The 16183-nt window shown below is 43.3% G+C and overlaps 1 protein-coding gene across 8 annotated transcripts in view; it reads left to right on the top strand.

Annotated features, from left to right (window-relative positions):
* Positions 1-16183, top strand: part of PHLDB2 (pleckstrin homology like domain family B member 2) — a 221681-nt gene that overhangs the window by 123495 nt on the left and 82003 nt on the right. Inside the window, exon 1 of one of the 8 annotated variants that reach the window (XM_045584004.1) lies at positions 5498-5617. The exons of 5 other annotated variants lie outside the window; for them this stretch is intronic. The gene's annotated coding sequence lies outside the window, so the exon portion shown is untranslated. Of the gene's footprint in view, positions 1-5497; positions 5618-5825; positions 6048-6203; positions 6349-16183 lie in introns of those variants that run through there. 2 more of the 8 variants (XM_045584007.1, XM_036448408.2) reach the window with 2 other exon arrangements.

The following is a 16183-nucleotide window of genomic DNA, read 5'->3' as shown; positions in this document are numbered from 1 at the left end:
GTTCTTTTTTAATTAAATTTTTAATGAATGACATTATTCGAACATGCCGTAATATACCGTACATTGATACGATAAATGGAAGGTCTCTTCATAAATGGCAATGCCATGAACTTGACCGAGAAACAAGACATCCAAAAGAGAACATTAATAATGATGGCATCATCTGGAAAGAAAATTACATGAAGAACTTGCAGAAAATGCTTGTTTGTAACTGACTGGGATGATAAGAGGTTTTTCTAGGCAGAGGAGCATTGTGAGCTTAAAATCCTTCAAAATCCTCATCATGTTCTTCTTCTGACATCATAAGTTCATCAATGACCTCTTGTGGTACATTTGTAAGACAGTCATCATATGAATCAAATTCCGAATCAGATGGTGTGGCTTCAGCTTCGGCTTCCCTTTCATCTTGCCACAAGAAGTCATCCTCCATACCGTCCAAAGAATTTGATATGCCACACTTCTTGAAAGACCTGATTACTGTTTCTTCAGTAATATCATTCCAGGCTTTTATGACAAAGTTACACAAAACATCCAATTAAGGTATAAGACAAATTGGAGGGATGGTGAAAGTTAGATAGGAAAAAAAAATAATGAAAAACAACAGAGAAGAGAAGCTGAGTTTCTTACAATCTCAAGGAATACTATTGATAGAGTACTGTTTCTGTGATGAACAGATAAGCTACAAAGAAAACTTCTTGTTTTAAGTTTGCCATGCAGGAAAAACAGACCAGTTCAGGGTCCTCAAGTGATTGAAAAGTGGGCCACACAAATGCAAGGTTAATCCAAAGGGACACACACACACACACACACACACACACACACACACACACACACACACATCACTGAATCCTTTCTTTTCCTGCTTCATTCCAATACAGACTAACAGAAAAGATTGAGGGCAGCGCAAAAAGAAACATTTTGATGCAGAAATTAATCAAATATTCCAAACATATTTAGATTATTCTCATAGTTAAAGAAATAATCTCTTAATATGGAGAATATAAAACAGCATTTAGAGTAAATTTTTACTTTAATTTTGGTTAATTTTCTGGTATTAATTTGAAGAGCTAATGTTTTCTGTATAGTTTATATTTTTAAATATGTATTTGAGAACACAGAAACATTCAAATATTTATTAAGGTTATTGGAATAAAAAACGCATAGAAGACATAAACAAAGCAAAACAAAAAGGAATAGAAAGTAAAATCTTTATTACTAAAGTAGAACAATTTAACAGTAAGTTTCACACTGAGCTTTCTGGCAATCAGGATACAATGAGAAACATTGGTTTACATAGTTCTTCTTAACAATGATTGCAAGTCTAGTGTGAAAATACATGAAGAAACCTTTTATAATTAATTCAAGCACACTGATTCTGTAAAAGAGAAAAAGGGTTTATGATGAGGAACTCAACTCATATACAACAGTACAACACAAAGGTTTATATCATTGACTACAGCTCCACAGAAAAAGAGCAAGTGTGGCTGGAAACCACTCTTTTGATGCCCTGTGAAATAAGCCAGATACAGAACAGCAGCAGCACAAACTGCATGATCTCACTTAACATGCGGAATCTGAAAAAATCAAATACGTGGAAGCAGAGAGTAGAAAGTTGATCAGCAGATGCGGGGAGGTGGTGGAAAAGGGGAGATGTTCGTCAAAGGGCATAGAGTTGCAGTTAGGTAAGATAAATGAGTCTAGAGAGCTAACGTACAGAACGATGACTATAGTTAACAATACTGCATTGGATATTGGGATTTGGATAAGACAGTAGATTTCAGGTGTTCTTATCACACACTTCAAGGTAATAATGAGAGATATGTTAAATCATTTGAATGTAGTAATAATTTCACTACATGTATATCCATCATCAAATCATCATGTTTTGTCCCTTAAATATATTCCATGTTTATTTTGTTATTAAAAAAGAAAACTACATTGGGAGTGCTCCCAGTGTGCTATATTGCCCCTGTACAAAGCATGGTGCCTCAAATTGGTTCATAAAAATATGAGTTTGAGGTTATTAGTCCCAATTTCCAGAATAGACGTCTGTTTCTCAATGAAGGTAAATAACGTTCAAATCACTTGGCTAGTAAAGGGGCTGAATCTGGGTTAATATTCAAGTCCACCTGACTCCAAAACCATAATCTTTTCACTGCACTCTATAAAATGAAAACTTCTTGATTCTCTGCTAGGCTATCATTGCAAACATGGAGAAAATGTACAGAGTTAGGACATAAGAGTTAATCATGTCCAACCAGTCTTTGCCAATGAAAGGGTACAATAGCAAAGTTAAGTCCAAATGAAATAAATCAAATATCACTGTGTGCAGCTCTTCACCTTCTATCCACTGAGAGGGTGAAGGATACACAAAAGTATGATCCGGCACTTTAATCTTTACAGATCCTGAAGAAAGAAAAAGAGAAGCAATTTCTGCTGTGTAGTTTACTACATAATATCTTCAAGTGGACAAAAGGAAATGGCAGACAGAGGGAGGTGTAGCTCTGGTCTGTGATTAAATAGGGGACTTTGTTTTAAAGAACCCAGGAAATGGAAAATGTAGAAGCAAAGAGGTCATTTCTCTTTTCTTTCTATTTTTAAAAATGTCACAACTTAGCCCTGGCTGTTTGGCTCAGTTGGTTGGGCATCGTCCCCAGCACCAAAAGATTGCCATGTTTGATTACTGGTCAGGTCACATGCCTGGGTTGTGGCCTCACTGGTAGGAGGCATCAATGTTGTACTCTCACATCAATGTTTCCTCTCTCCCCCGCTCCCTTCCTCTCCCTAATAATCAGTAAAAATATTTTTTAAAAATTTAAATGTCACAACTAAAAGAAAGTCTAGTAATAATAATTATCACAAAACAATAGGTGTTAAATTTTGAGTGCGTTCTACACATTTTAAGATGCTGGGATCTGCACTTCACATTTAACTTTTGTTTATTTATCCTGTATTCAGGTCACTATGGCATTATGAAAGCTATTGAAGACCCATACTAACTCATCAGGAGCTAGATGGTTCACTGGATTTAGTCATTTTTAAAATTCCATTAAATCAATACCCTTTGAGCCCTTTCCGTGTATTTATCACTGGATATGGTTTACACGAACATGAAAAGTGATCCATCTAGCTTTCAAGGAGCTTGCTATAGTAAAAGAAACGGATATCAAAAGATTTTCTTTTAAAAAGGCAGTGAGAGGAGGCTGATAGGATTATTTTGTGTGTGGTTGTTCGGAATTATTTATTATGCAGAAATTTCCCCTGTCATTCTTACTAAAGAAGAGGTGGAGGAGAGCATTCAAGAGGCATGTAATCCGGAGTCATACAGCCTGTGTTCAAATTCTGCCTCTACCGATTTATCAACTGAATGATCATGGACTTCTCTGTGCCTCATTTTTACTTAGAGGATGGGAATAGTAACAATACTTACTTACCTCATAGGGTTGCTATAAGGATAAAAGTAACTAATATAGAAATATATTTGGAAAAGTGTCTGGAGCTAAGTGAGTAAAGTGAGAGAAACCAGAGCTGAGGTTAGAGAATGACAGCATGTGTTGTCCTTCTGCGCCCCACTATGGACTCTGGCTTTTGCTCTAATTGAGATGAGGACCACTGCAAGGTTTTGGGCAAAGGAGTCCTGAGTTGCCTTAATTGTTTTAAAAGGATCTCTGGGGCTGCTGTGTTAAGAACAGCCCACAAGGGGAGCAAAAGCATGAACAGAGCAAGGGTATTCAAAGTCAAGATGTGGTGATAGATTAGACCTGGGTGGCAATCACAATGCAGGTAGTAAATGGTTGCATTTTGAATTTACAGTATTTTAAAAGAATAGCCAAAAGTATTTTCTGATGGATTATAATTGAAATGTAAGAAACATAGAAGTTAAGGAAGACACCAAAGTTTTAGACCTGATGAGAGAAAGACATCAGTTATGACAGGGTCTTTGGTGGCCGGAAGGAGGAATTTCAGGGTATCAGTGTTGAAAAAATTAAGCGGGAGAAGCCTAGTAGACATCTGAGTAGGCAGCTGCCTGGCACCTACAGGACAGGGGAGATGCCCAGGCTGGAGGTAAAATCGGAGAGTTGTCATCACATAGATGGCATTTAGTGCCATGAGACAAGAAGAGATCACTAAGGGAGTGAGTATAGACAGAAGAAGACAGAGGCCCAAAGTCTGAGCTTGGGGCACTCCCACTCCTCAGAGGGCAGAGGGGACGTTCACAGACGTTCACTCCTCGGAGTCTGGGAGAAGAGAAGCAAAGGAGTCAGGGGTAGGACAAACAACATGAAAACCTGGTGTCATGAAAGTAAAATAAAATCAGTTTTAGGAGAAGAAAGTGTTGATTGCTACTTATAGCTTAAGTGAGGTGAGGACTGAGAAACCTTCAGCTGGAGTAGTTTCATCTTGATAAGATGAATTCTAGGGACATGGTAGAAGCACAAGCCTGGTTGGAGAAAATGGAAAGAGAGAACGCGGAGAAGAGCTTTTCTTAACAATTCTTGAAAGGAGTTTTGCTGTGGATGAGCAGGGGGGAAAAAGGGGGGGGGGGGGGGACAAGTGCCTGGAGGAGCAGATGGAATTGAGAGCTTTTTTGTTTTGTTTTGTTTTGTTTATAAGGTGGGGGAAAATAACATGATTTTATGATAAATGTGATGATCCAATAGGCTCGGAAACTGATGATGTGGGAGAGAAGAGAGAGCTGCTAGAGCACTAAGTGTTGGAATGATCCGTGTATGTTTCTCTGTGTGTGTGTGTGTGTGTGTGTGTGTGTGTGTGTGTGTAGGAGGTGGAGGGGGGGGGGGGACTTGGCCTATAAAACACCAAGCTGTCTATAGGGAAACCTCTCTTTAAAATCAGAAGCCAGACGTTTACTTGCACAAATGAAGAGTTCAGTAGATAAGCTATTTGTTGAGAGCCCAGGAGTGCCACTCACAGTGACAGGTACATTACACACTTTATCCAGGAGCTTATTAACCACCCTGTTGCATCAGAGTCATTATGACTGCACTAGAGAGAAGCAATTGTTGTGGGAGCTTAAACAACCTGCCCAGAGCCATACTGATCTTAAGTTAGTGTGCGCTTCATTGTGCTCTTAAAAAAATCCTCACCCTAGTTTGATTTTAGAGAGAGAGGAAGGAAGGGAGGGAGAGGAGGAGATGTAGCAGAGAGAAAGGGAGGGAGGGAGGAAGGGAGGTACTATGTTCCCTGACCTGAATCCAGCCATACCTGCAACCTTTAGGTGTATGGAGGACGCTCTAACTGAACCACAGGCCAGGGCATTGTGCCCTTTCTCGCCGCTGTTGAGTTCCTAAGGGCCCGTGTCCTTTATCTTTGCAAACCCAGAGCCTGGCTCAGAGCTTGGCGGAGGCTCACATTCCCGTGGACGCAGTCAGGGCCACCCCGGGTCCAATCGGTTGCCTTCCTCAGAAGCACCCATTGGAGGACATTCACACCAACGCTGTTCTCATTGGTTACAGCAACTCCGAAAAGTATGTTGGAAAAGATAGACACTTTCTGGGGAAATAAATGAAAGGACATTCGCATGCATTTTAAAAAATCCTCGGCCCTTAGCTAAGGCCGTTCCCTAATACTTGGCAAAGCTATTTTTCTGACGCATCAGGTAGGTACCTGCTGGCGGGCCAATTGTCGGAAGTAGGTGTGTCAACTTGGGAGTTCCCTGTAGAAACCTCACCCCAGGGTGAGGAAATCGTCACCCCAGGATGAATACCCTCCCCTCCTTCTTACAGCCTATTAAAAAAAAAAAAAAATAGCCTGCCACAAAAGTCCTCTGCGCTGCCGCGGGAAGCGCAGCTTTGGAAAGCCTGTGGATGGGGCGCGCACCCAGGTCCCGCCGGCTGCGGTGGACCCCCGACCGCTAGCTGCCCGGGAGCCCCGCGGCTCCCAGTCCCTCGGGGCGCGGAGGGCCGGGGACTCGCGACCGAGCGGCGCGGAGCCCACCACCGCGGCACGAGGGGGACCCGCCGAGCGGCTGGGCGCACAGAGCGCGCCCCGGCTCCCCCGGCGCCGGCACCCGCAGCCCCGCCGCCCAGGTGAGGAGCGGTCGGCGTCCCGCGGGGAGGAAGGGGCCGCCCGCCCCCGCCCGTCCGGCCGCCCGCCCCCCGGGGCGGTGCCTTCCGCGCCCGGACTTGGTCGCCGCCGGTCGTGGGGGCGGAGAGGAGGCGGCGGCCGCCGGGCGGGAGGGGCGCTGACTGCGCTCCGCGCCGCAGATCGGAGCAGCCGGGCGGCCGGAGCCGGGGCCGGGGCCGGGGCCGGGCGGGCGGAGTACGGGGCCGGGCGGACGGGCGGACGGCGGGCCGGCGGAGAGAGGCTGCTCGGAGGAAAGATGAGGCGGTGAGTGGCGCCGGGACGGGTTTCGTTGCTTCTCCCGCAGGCTGCAAGGACAAAAGCCCGGGCTGCACTGCTTTGGGCGGGGGTGGGGGGTGGGGGGGGTGTTCCCCCCCCCCCCCCGAACCCCGGGGACGGATCGGATGGACCTCCTGGTGTGAGGATCCTGGCCAGGGACTGTCTGGGTAGAGGAGACGTTCGCAGAGCGATTGTAGGGGACAGGCGGGATCTGGGGGGACCCGAGGCAACTTTTGCCGGGAACTCTGGGAGACCCGAGGAGAGGGGGATCGGGGTCTTCGGGATCTAGATGCTTTGCCGAGAAGGTCCGCTGCTGGATGGCGTGGGGCGCGGGATTCAGAGGCGACACCCCCGCTCCCTACAAATACCTGGCTGGTTCCACTTTGTTTCAAGAGTGGGGCTCTCGAGTTTGAACCGCCCAGAGCGTCAGATTCTGGTTTGGACTTGGATTTTTCCAAAAGTTTATGGTATGGCGGTCTCCACACCCCTGAAGCGTATGGACATGATGGGGGAGGAGGGGATTTGAACCGGTTCCATGCGTGCCCCGCGAGGTTGGCTGGCGCGTTGAATACCAGCTCCCGCAGTCATCCTCTGTTAAAACGCCCGGGACCTGGCTCCCGCCGCCGCCCCGCCGCCGCCGCCAGGAAATTAAAAGGCTGACAGGCTGTCCCTTCCTGCGCTGGGGTTTCCCTTTGGAAAGAGTTTGGGAAGTCGAACTTAACTTCCCGCGCCTCCCCCCTCTACCTTTCGCAACCCAAGAGAGACCTGCCCCCGCAGCCCTGGAAATTGGTGGATCTGCCCGGGGCTGGCTATCCCCTGGGTTGGCCCTGCCCTCATCCCTCGAAGTCTCTCCTCTGCAGCTCCCAAGTAGCTCTCAAGAGCTCCAGAATGCACAGCTAGTCACAGCCAGACACAGCTGGGAGTGGAACCAGGAGATGGGGCAGAAAAATGTGGAGTCCCTTTAGTATGTAAATGTTTGTCAGCTGCATTTCCCTTCATTGTACGAGTATTTTCAAGTATTGGACTTGTAACTGTGAGCTTCCTACTTTGGCTTTCCTTAGGCATTTGAGATATGTCTCTGAGATTCACACTTGATCTAAATGCAGCTGAGGCTCACAGTTTGGGAGGGTTAAACTTGTGCCCCTAAAGCACTGGAATTCTTAGTTCATGGTAGGATAGCAACAGAGCAGTTGAATTTAGGATAAATAAACCTTTAGAGTTGCCCACCATCGTAACAGAATGGCTACCTCCCTGCTATCAATACCATTGCCCCCGATTGTGTAAATATTTGTTTGAATGAAGAGCTGAGGTTCTTTGAAAAGTGTCTGTTCATGATTCTCTTTTAATATCTTGGCCTTAGTAACTTAAAAGGTTTTGGTTTGATTGTGTGGTGTTGTTGTGCGCCTTACATATTAAATGTGGAAATTAAAGTATGTCCTGAAACTGTAAAGTCCCCAGAACGTTTATACCTGGCATTTCTTTTTAAAGCAAGGGGGCGTTGAGTTTTTCTCTTAGTGAACCAGTGTAGCCTTTATCTCCTGAGACCCAGAAGTCTGCAAATCCCAGCCTTTCTCACAAATGGAAAAATGAGATGTTTGGTTAAGAGTAGCCATCATTTCAGTTTGCAAGCTTCAATCAGTTTCATGCAGCTGGCAGCTGCTGCTCTTTTGCGTTGTCTCTTGGATCCCCTGTTTGAAGAGGGGTGGAGGGGGGAGATACTCCCCAAAGTGGGCTAAGAGCTTGCTAACTCATGTCTTAAAGAGCCCAAACCAAAGCTGGAACTCTTTAGCAATCTTTGCAGAAACATTTTATTTGCCGGCTTTTGCACAAGAGAGAGAAGAAGAAAAGCCAAGTAATTAAACCAACCCACTGGTTCTCGATATTTTCTTCAAAGCCCTATTTCGAGGTCTGGAAGCAAGGGCTGATTCTGGAGTGCACTGGAGAAGTTACTGTGAAAGTTGTGATTCCTTTTCAATACTTTTAAAGAGCAGTTGTGATTATGACTTAGTATGTTACTTCTTAATCCTTTGCAGAGAGGATGTGCTCTGAATGGCTTGGGAAGTCTGTGGTTTTGTACATATTCCAAGAGCAATGCAAGATCTTTATAAGTAGGATGACTGTATGTTAGGTCTTGGTATAATCTTGGTATAATTAACTGTGTAAATGTTACCCATTTGAAACAAACAAAAGAAACCCTATTAAATGATGTGCTTTATTTTAAAGCCCTAGTATACATTTTAGGAGTGATTCTCAGTGGGGAGGAGGAGGGATTTGCCACCTCAGCCCCCCATCCCTCGGGAGGTATTGGCTAATGTGAGGAGACATTTTTTGTTCTCCCAGCTGGGAGCAGGGAAACCCCAACAGACCACTGGGGCTGGTGTCTAGTGGGTCAAGGCCTCAGATGCTGAGTAATATCCTGCAGTGCACAGGACACACAATGAGTTATCCAGCCCCAACTCTTCACTGGAATATTGCCTCCTGGGCATTTGTTAACAAGATTAGGGTTTTTAATCACATTTCGATCCTCAAGAAGCCAATTGTGTTCTTGCTCCACAAAGAGACCTTGTCATAGAAGCCATATTGTCTTGTCTACAGCAGGTTGGTTCTTTTGCCCTTGGCATTAAAGGGCTTAATATACCACAGATGGGAAGGAACTTCTTGTGTTCACTGAGGACTTAAAAGTCACAGAATTTGGGAATGTTTGCATGTAAGGTCATTTACAGGTGTAAGAACTGAGTTGCTCAGAGTTTCATGATTCATAAGTTCTCAAGTAGCAGGCATAGTTCTAGGAATAACCCAGGATTAGAGATTTTTAGAAACGAATATTCAAGCAAATGTAACTTTTAAAAAAGATCTGATCTTTTGTGAGGCTTTAGAGGTACCATTCTCCATGAGGAAATAAATAAACTCTTTGCTGGAGGAGAGTGGCATTAGCCATTGTGACTGTGGAGCATATGCCGGGTGTGTCAGCCCCAAGATGGGGATAATTCCATTGTGTGACCTGTGACACTCTGCGTCTGATGCCTGCACCATCCTTCGCATGGCAAAGGGGGCAACAGATGGCTCCACAGACATAGCAGATGCTGCTTTTGAATCCAGGTACAAAGCAGGACATTGGAGATTTTCCCTCTCTCCTTGTCTGTGGGTTAAGAGCACAGTTCATGAATGGAGAGGGTTGTCTTGGACAGAAGGGAGAACGAGAGAGCGGCCTCCTGAGTGTGGGGTTTAAAAGGACACCTGGTGTGGGTACTTGAAATATCGGGGTAGGGTTGGGGGACTACTTTGTAAAGTATATGATTGTCTAACAACTGTGTTGTACACCTGAAAGTAATATTGAATGTAAATCATAATAGAAAAACATTTTCCCCTGGGGGGGAAAAGATACCTGGCAAACAAAGAAATGAGTGTTCATTGGGGCAGTTGTAGGGGAAATTCATAAATTGATGAGTGGATATCTAAGATAAATGCGATTGTAAGGAACTTGGGTCAGGAATCTGAAGACACTTCAAGCTTAGCTATTTTGGGGGCAAGTAAGACAACACAATTTCGGGGGATCAAAGGAACCTCAAAAATCCTCTTCCATGAATTTTTTGGGCCACAATCCACCCAGTTGGCTGAACAGTGCAGAATCTGCAAGCCCACTCGTCTGAATCCAATTCTATTATACTTCCTCTTATACCCCACGGTCTCCACCATCCCATCTGTTTGCCTTGTGGGGAAGAAAATGATAGTAATATGAAGTTTTTGTTAATTTCCTAGGAGAGTTTAACCAGCATGGTATCTGTGATGGCTCTGTTTAGAGAAAGCAATTATCTCAATGAGTTTTTGATTATCAAAAAAGTTGTGCACATATGGCCTGATCACTTATGAACATATGTACTCCCACATTTACATTACTCCCCAATCATGGGTCCTATGATTATGGATTTTGGTTCTGTGTACTAAGTGGTCCTGCCACAGAGGTTAGAATCCTCAGACCTGGGAGGGTTTTTCAGTATGCCTTTGCTGGGAGAGGTCAGAGCGATTCACTGTGCAGAGGTGGGTTCTTATCATTTGATACCTAGCCAATGGGTGCACCTCAAGGCCAAGTACATAATAGTATATTTAGAAATGATTATCAAGTGGTGACTCTTTGAAGAGGTCTGGCCCCTTTGGATACTGCAATAAAGGAGGTAGTAGCCTTTTCATAATCACTTTTTGTCTAGTCATTCTTGTTTCCTTTATTTCTTAAATGACAGGGGAGAAGAGTTGCTTAAAAAACAAAAACTGTTGGCTGAAAGTATTTATTAGCACTTGGTTAATGTGACTCTTATATTTTGAAAATGAAAAATAACAAAAAGGGTAGCCCACGTTTTCAAAATGCTTTAAAATAAATATCTGGTGAGGCCGAGCTTGTCTCTGTCACCCAGGAATTCAACTCTTCCAGGGGTTAATTTGCACACAGTTGTTTTCATGATATTTAGGGGTGTTTGTTAGATGTTGAAAAGCACCTTTGTGCCTTATCTGCTTTAAAGGCAAGATAGAAGTTGCCCTCTTAGCGCAGTAGGCAGCTCGTCAGTATCATAAAGGCAAGACAGTTATCTATAGCACAAATAAGAGAAACCCAAGTATAAAAATCGTCTTATTGAGGTGCAGTAGGAAAGGTAAGGGTTGGTGAAACTCGCTATACAAAGAAACAGACAAATAAACTAGCGAGTAACAGGCTAAATTACATGGATAAATTTTTACAAGAGGTAATTTGTTTTGTATAGTGTGTGTAGGTTGATTTATCAGATGAGCTGCTTTCCTTTACGTTACAAATTAAGGGGAAGAAAAAGTTTGCTCATGCCAATACATCATATTGTTAACCGCAAGCAGCAGGTCAGTCTTTTCTAAGACTTAAAATCTAGAAATCAAGGTTCATCACCTTAGAATATTTTATTGGCACATTTGATGTGCTTCTCTAGATGGCACTATGCTTATGGAATTAGCATCTGGGATAGAAAAAAACAAACAAACAATTAAAGGTTACAGATTTCCCCCAGACTCGTTTCTGGACCACTTTATGGCTGAAACAACAGGAGGCAAGAGCGAAGGACAGCCAGCTTCTACATTTTATGGACCAGTTCAGACCCAGCCTGAATAGTGCTTCTTAGCAAGCAGCTATTTAGAGGGGACCAGAAAATGATGTCTGGCTGCCATTCTGCTTATCTCATTGCCGAAGTAGGTTTCAGTCACAGCTTATGATTTATGAAGGAAATTGCAAGCCCTGGGGATCCAGACAAAAATGTTTCTTATACATCCTGCTGAATCAAATACCCACATTGTATTGCATGACCATAGCTGTGGCCAGGCCTTTCCCCCACTCTGATATGCTGGAACCATTCACCATGCCCTTGGAATGTCATGGGCCACAGCGCCGGTGAAATCTTTTCCCAATTAGGTAGCTGCCACCTTATCACTACAACATGTTTCTGTTCTGCGGTCATTTCCTGCATTGTATAACTGGCACTCCTTGTTATTTAACTGGTGTCTATGGGAGTCTAGAAAGTTCGAGCAGAAAGAACGTCCAGTTTACACTCACCTTTTTACTCTTCACCTCGGCTAACACAAGGTGAAGACAGGTGAAGTGACCTGCTCCGGCTTTTACGTCCGCTGGTTATTTTGGCAGAATACGTTCAGGTCTCCTGACTTATGTTCCCGGCATCCTGTCCAGTGTTTTTTTGTACTAGAATGTCCATTACAATAAAAACAACATCCTAATGTAACCATTTCCTTTATTAGGTCTTTGGGCCAGATATAAAAATCAACATTGATTAAACTTCATTCAATCAGTTGTTAATTGATCTTGATGGCTCATTCCCTTTTCCTTTTTCTTCCAAGCAAAAGAAATGATGACAAAGTAGGTAGCAGGAGAAGGAAAAAATTAAGTGTTTTACAGTATCCACCTTGCATAACCAACCATTAAGTAATAGAGATGGTATCATTATTATTTTGTTTTGTTTACAGTGTAGTGTTTTTAAAACCCATTAACTCAGTTTTTGAGTTAAAGAGAAGAACATGATCACAGAAGACGTGGTCCAATTGCGTTTGTTTCATCTCTCTTGAGCCCATGGATGCCTGACTATTCCCAGCTTACAAAGATTGGGTAAGGGAATGGGGAACGTAGCATGTTTGGGGAATGTTACTTTAATAAAAGATGATTTTTAAGAGAGTGCATTTTGATCAGTAGTGTGAAGTGAGGCAGGATGGTGGAAAGACCGGAGCTTTGCTCCTGTGTACTCAGCTTTCAGTTCAAGCCAGGAGCGGTGGTCTCAGTGCCAAGAGGGAGCATCTTTCCCCATGTGACCCCAGGGTCAGTATTTTTCTTTCTTGAGATTGGCTTTGAGCTTGAAGGATACTATTCCCTTTTGCTTTGGAAGTGCATCTGAAGTTCAGGGCACACAGATCAAGACCGCCACGGTAACGAGCGATTCCAGACTAGCCTCCTAAGGCTTCATCTTTACCCTGGTGATCACGTAATAGAGGGACTTCTTCCAGGTCTGTAGTCAGAATCACCTTCACCCAAGGGTGAATTAGGCCAATAATCAGGAATAAGAAATATCTTGAAACATTTGATTTATTTGGGAACATTTTATAAATATTTATCTTGAACTACAACTGTTGTAGGATTCTATAAAGAACCCGGACAATAAGGGTCTATAACTTCTTGTCTAAAGAACTCCCCTACTTTGAGAGAAGCACTAATGTAATATCAGAATCTACAAAATACATCAGTCTCTGTCTTAACACAAATGTAAAAAGTGTGTATATTTTTTAACGCTTTTTTGAGGCTGCATTTCTTCATGGTAGGGGCAGGGAATTTGAATGACCCAGATGTTTTTTGAGGTCACCTCTGCTTTCTGTCCTCCCTTCCCTCCCTTCCTCGTTGGCTGAATGGAGTTATTGCAGAAAACATGCTGCCAAGTTCCTTGGATAGTCTAAAGTTCATACAGACAAGTAATGCTCAAGGGACTAGCACACATTTTTTTAAATCCTATAATTGATGTTTCATCCTCTTCTCTAAGAGTCCTCTAAGATTCTTAAGAATTCCTAATATAAGACAACCTAAACTTATTTAAAAGTAGCTCCTCATTTAATGTGCTGTGCTCCTCAAACTAATATAAAATAGTGTTGAATGTCAACTGTACTTGAAAAAAAAATTTTTAATGTTAAAAAGTGATAAAATATAAAAATGTACAAGTTTCAAGGAAGCTTAACTTATTTTTAAAAAATAATTTGTAAAACTGAAAACAAAAGATCCTCATTTCTTGTTTAAAGTATGGCTGTTGTTTATGACTACTTTAGGAACCTTTGAATACCATCTGGAGAGTTGGGGTTTTTTGTTGTTGTTGGCTTTTGTTTTTGTTTTTTTTTTGTTTGTTTTTTTTACAAAGCTTAGACTTCAATACAGCTAGAGATGAAAGAAGTGAATAGTAGCATGGGGTTCAATTCCTTTATTGTGATAGGCACAAGTTGCAACTTAATTTTTTGTCCTCACTTCTTTTTTTTTTTAAAATATATTTTATTGATTTTTTACAGAGAGGAGGAGAGAGGGATAGAGAGCTAGAAACGTTGATGAGAGAGAAACATCGACCAGCTACCTCTTACACACCCCCTACTGGGGATGTGCCCGCAACCAATGTGCATGCCCTTGACTGGAATCGAACCTGGGACCTTTCAGTCCGCAGACTGAGGCTCTACCACTGAGCCAAACTGGTTTCGGCAGTGTCCTCACTTCTATATACATTAAATGTTTCCATTATTCCCCATCACTCACCACTCCCTTCTGTGCTTCTTTCCTCCCTGTAGGGTCATCTGATACTTTGATTCTTTTTTTAAGGGTTCCTCTTATGTCTTCTTTTACTTGTTTTCAGAAGGTAATAAAGTAGAAGTTTAAAAACAAAAGAAAACGAAAAAACCGTGTAATCAGTGTCCTGAGATAACATGTCAACATTATAGCAGTCCTTACCTCTCTCCCTGCCCTGCTCTGCATCACCTCTACTACGCCTCAAATTGCCATCCTCAAGAGCAGTCCTCCTCTGGCAGGCACAAAAAGCCCTTGTGCATTTCAGACCACTATGTGGGCAGCGTGTGTCTGTCTCTTTGTGTCTGTCTGTGAGCATGTATGTGCGTGTATACACACAGTAAGATTTACAGCCTACTATTGTAATAGGATCAATCTGTAAGAATAAAACAGCCATTATTCTGCCATTAAATTATACTTATTTCAGTGGAACTGCTTTTTGGGGAACTTTTTGAGAGAGGAAAATATCCTCCCTGGAGATTGTCAACCCACGTAAGAGTCTCTAGTGGATAGTAATTATTTTGTTTAAATGGTCAGATCTTTAAATAACCAAGAACATGGTACAAAGGAAGAGGAGTGGAATCCATTTGCTGCTATGTTTATTTGCCAAAAGAACAAGAAGAGTACTATGTCAACTAACAGAGCTTTTTTTCTTTTTTAAATTTCTGCACTGGGACATAAAATTTTGAGTGTGGAGGAACCACGAAAGGGCCAGAGTTCAGGAAACTGGATGGGTGAGTAGGAGATGAGGAAGTTCGGTAGAGATGGAGGCTGAGACAATGGGAAGATCCAGGTTTAGGGATGCTTGAAGCACTGGGAGCTGAGATTTGAAGGGGAGAGGATCTGGAAGTATTTGCTCAGGGAAGGTGTTTGCCGATGGTTGTGGGGCTTTGTGGAGGGGTGAGGCTTGTTTACAGAGATGGAGGAAGCAGTGGAGGATTAAGTGGTAAAAGGCAATATTTGTGAAGAAGGAAAAGATGTTTAAGGAAAGTGTGTTTGCAAACGGAGAGTTGGGAGGGTGGGGGGTTTATATAATAGGATGCTGTTTGGATCATGGAGAGTGGGGACACTAGGCTGCTTTCAGATTTCTGAAGTGAGACTATCACTAGAGAAGGAAGTGGTTGTTCTTGAAGCTTCCGATTAGCCCCCTTCTTCCTCTTGTTTTCATGTTGGGATTAGTGAGAAGAGGGAGGTTTTGTGTTCCTTGTTCTCCATGCTTAAGCTTGAAGTTTGGGGCTGACACAGATTTCTCCATTTTTTCCCTTTAGTCCTCTAAAAGCTTCCCCTCAGGCCCCATCTGCTGCCATTGGTCTCCACAGAAAGGCCCGCTAGCATTTACGTAAAGAATGGCACTGCTTCTGAGGGACTGTTCTAAGTTGGTGTCTGAATTCAATTACATGTCATCAGGACATGCTTTATTTGAAACATTGCCTAGCATAAACATCAGCGCTGAAAGAGGCCAGCCTGTGGACCACCAGTGTTCTGAGAGAGCTTTGCACACTTGGCAGTGAGCAGTCTGCATCGAATAAACTCCCACAGCCAGCCGCTCAGCTCCCAGGCCCTTCTGTAGCACACCGGTAGGAAGCAAACCCTGCCACAAAGTGAAAACTTTAACCTATCATTTTCTGATGGTTTTTGAGATTATATTTTCCCAAATTTTCTTCTGTCATCAACATCCCTGCCTTTCCCCAGCAATATATAATAAAATGATTTCCACTTTTCTATCAGGTGTTGCAGTCTCCCTTTCCTTAATTCCTGCTATATTAGGTGATCTAAGAAGTGTCTGTACACTGCAACATATGACAAGTAATGTGTTGCATAATTCAGGACTCTCCAAGCTATCTAGCTATTATAATAAAAGGGTAATATGCTAATTAGACCGGACATCTTCTGGACGTCCTTCCTGACAAAGCCTGGGCAGGGGAAGGGGGACCAGCCCAGGTCCAGGGTGCCTGCAGGCAGCCGGAGGGAAGCCCAGGTCCCAGGTGCTAGAGGAAA

Source organism: Pipistrellus kuhlii, unplaced genomic scaffold, assembly GCF_014108245.1.
Source record: "Pipistrellus kuhlii isolate mPipKuh1 unplaced genomic scaffold, mPipKuh1.p scaffold_m20_p_2, whole genome shotgun sequence".
Classification (NCBI taxonomy): domain Eukaryota; kingdom Metazoa; phylum Chordata; class Mammalia; order Chiroptera; family Vespertilionidae; genus Pipistrellus; species Pipistrellus kuhlii.
This window is presented reverse-complemented; position numbering and strand designations above follow the sequence as displayed.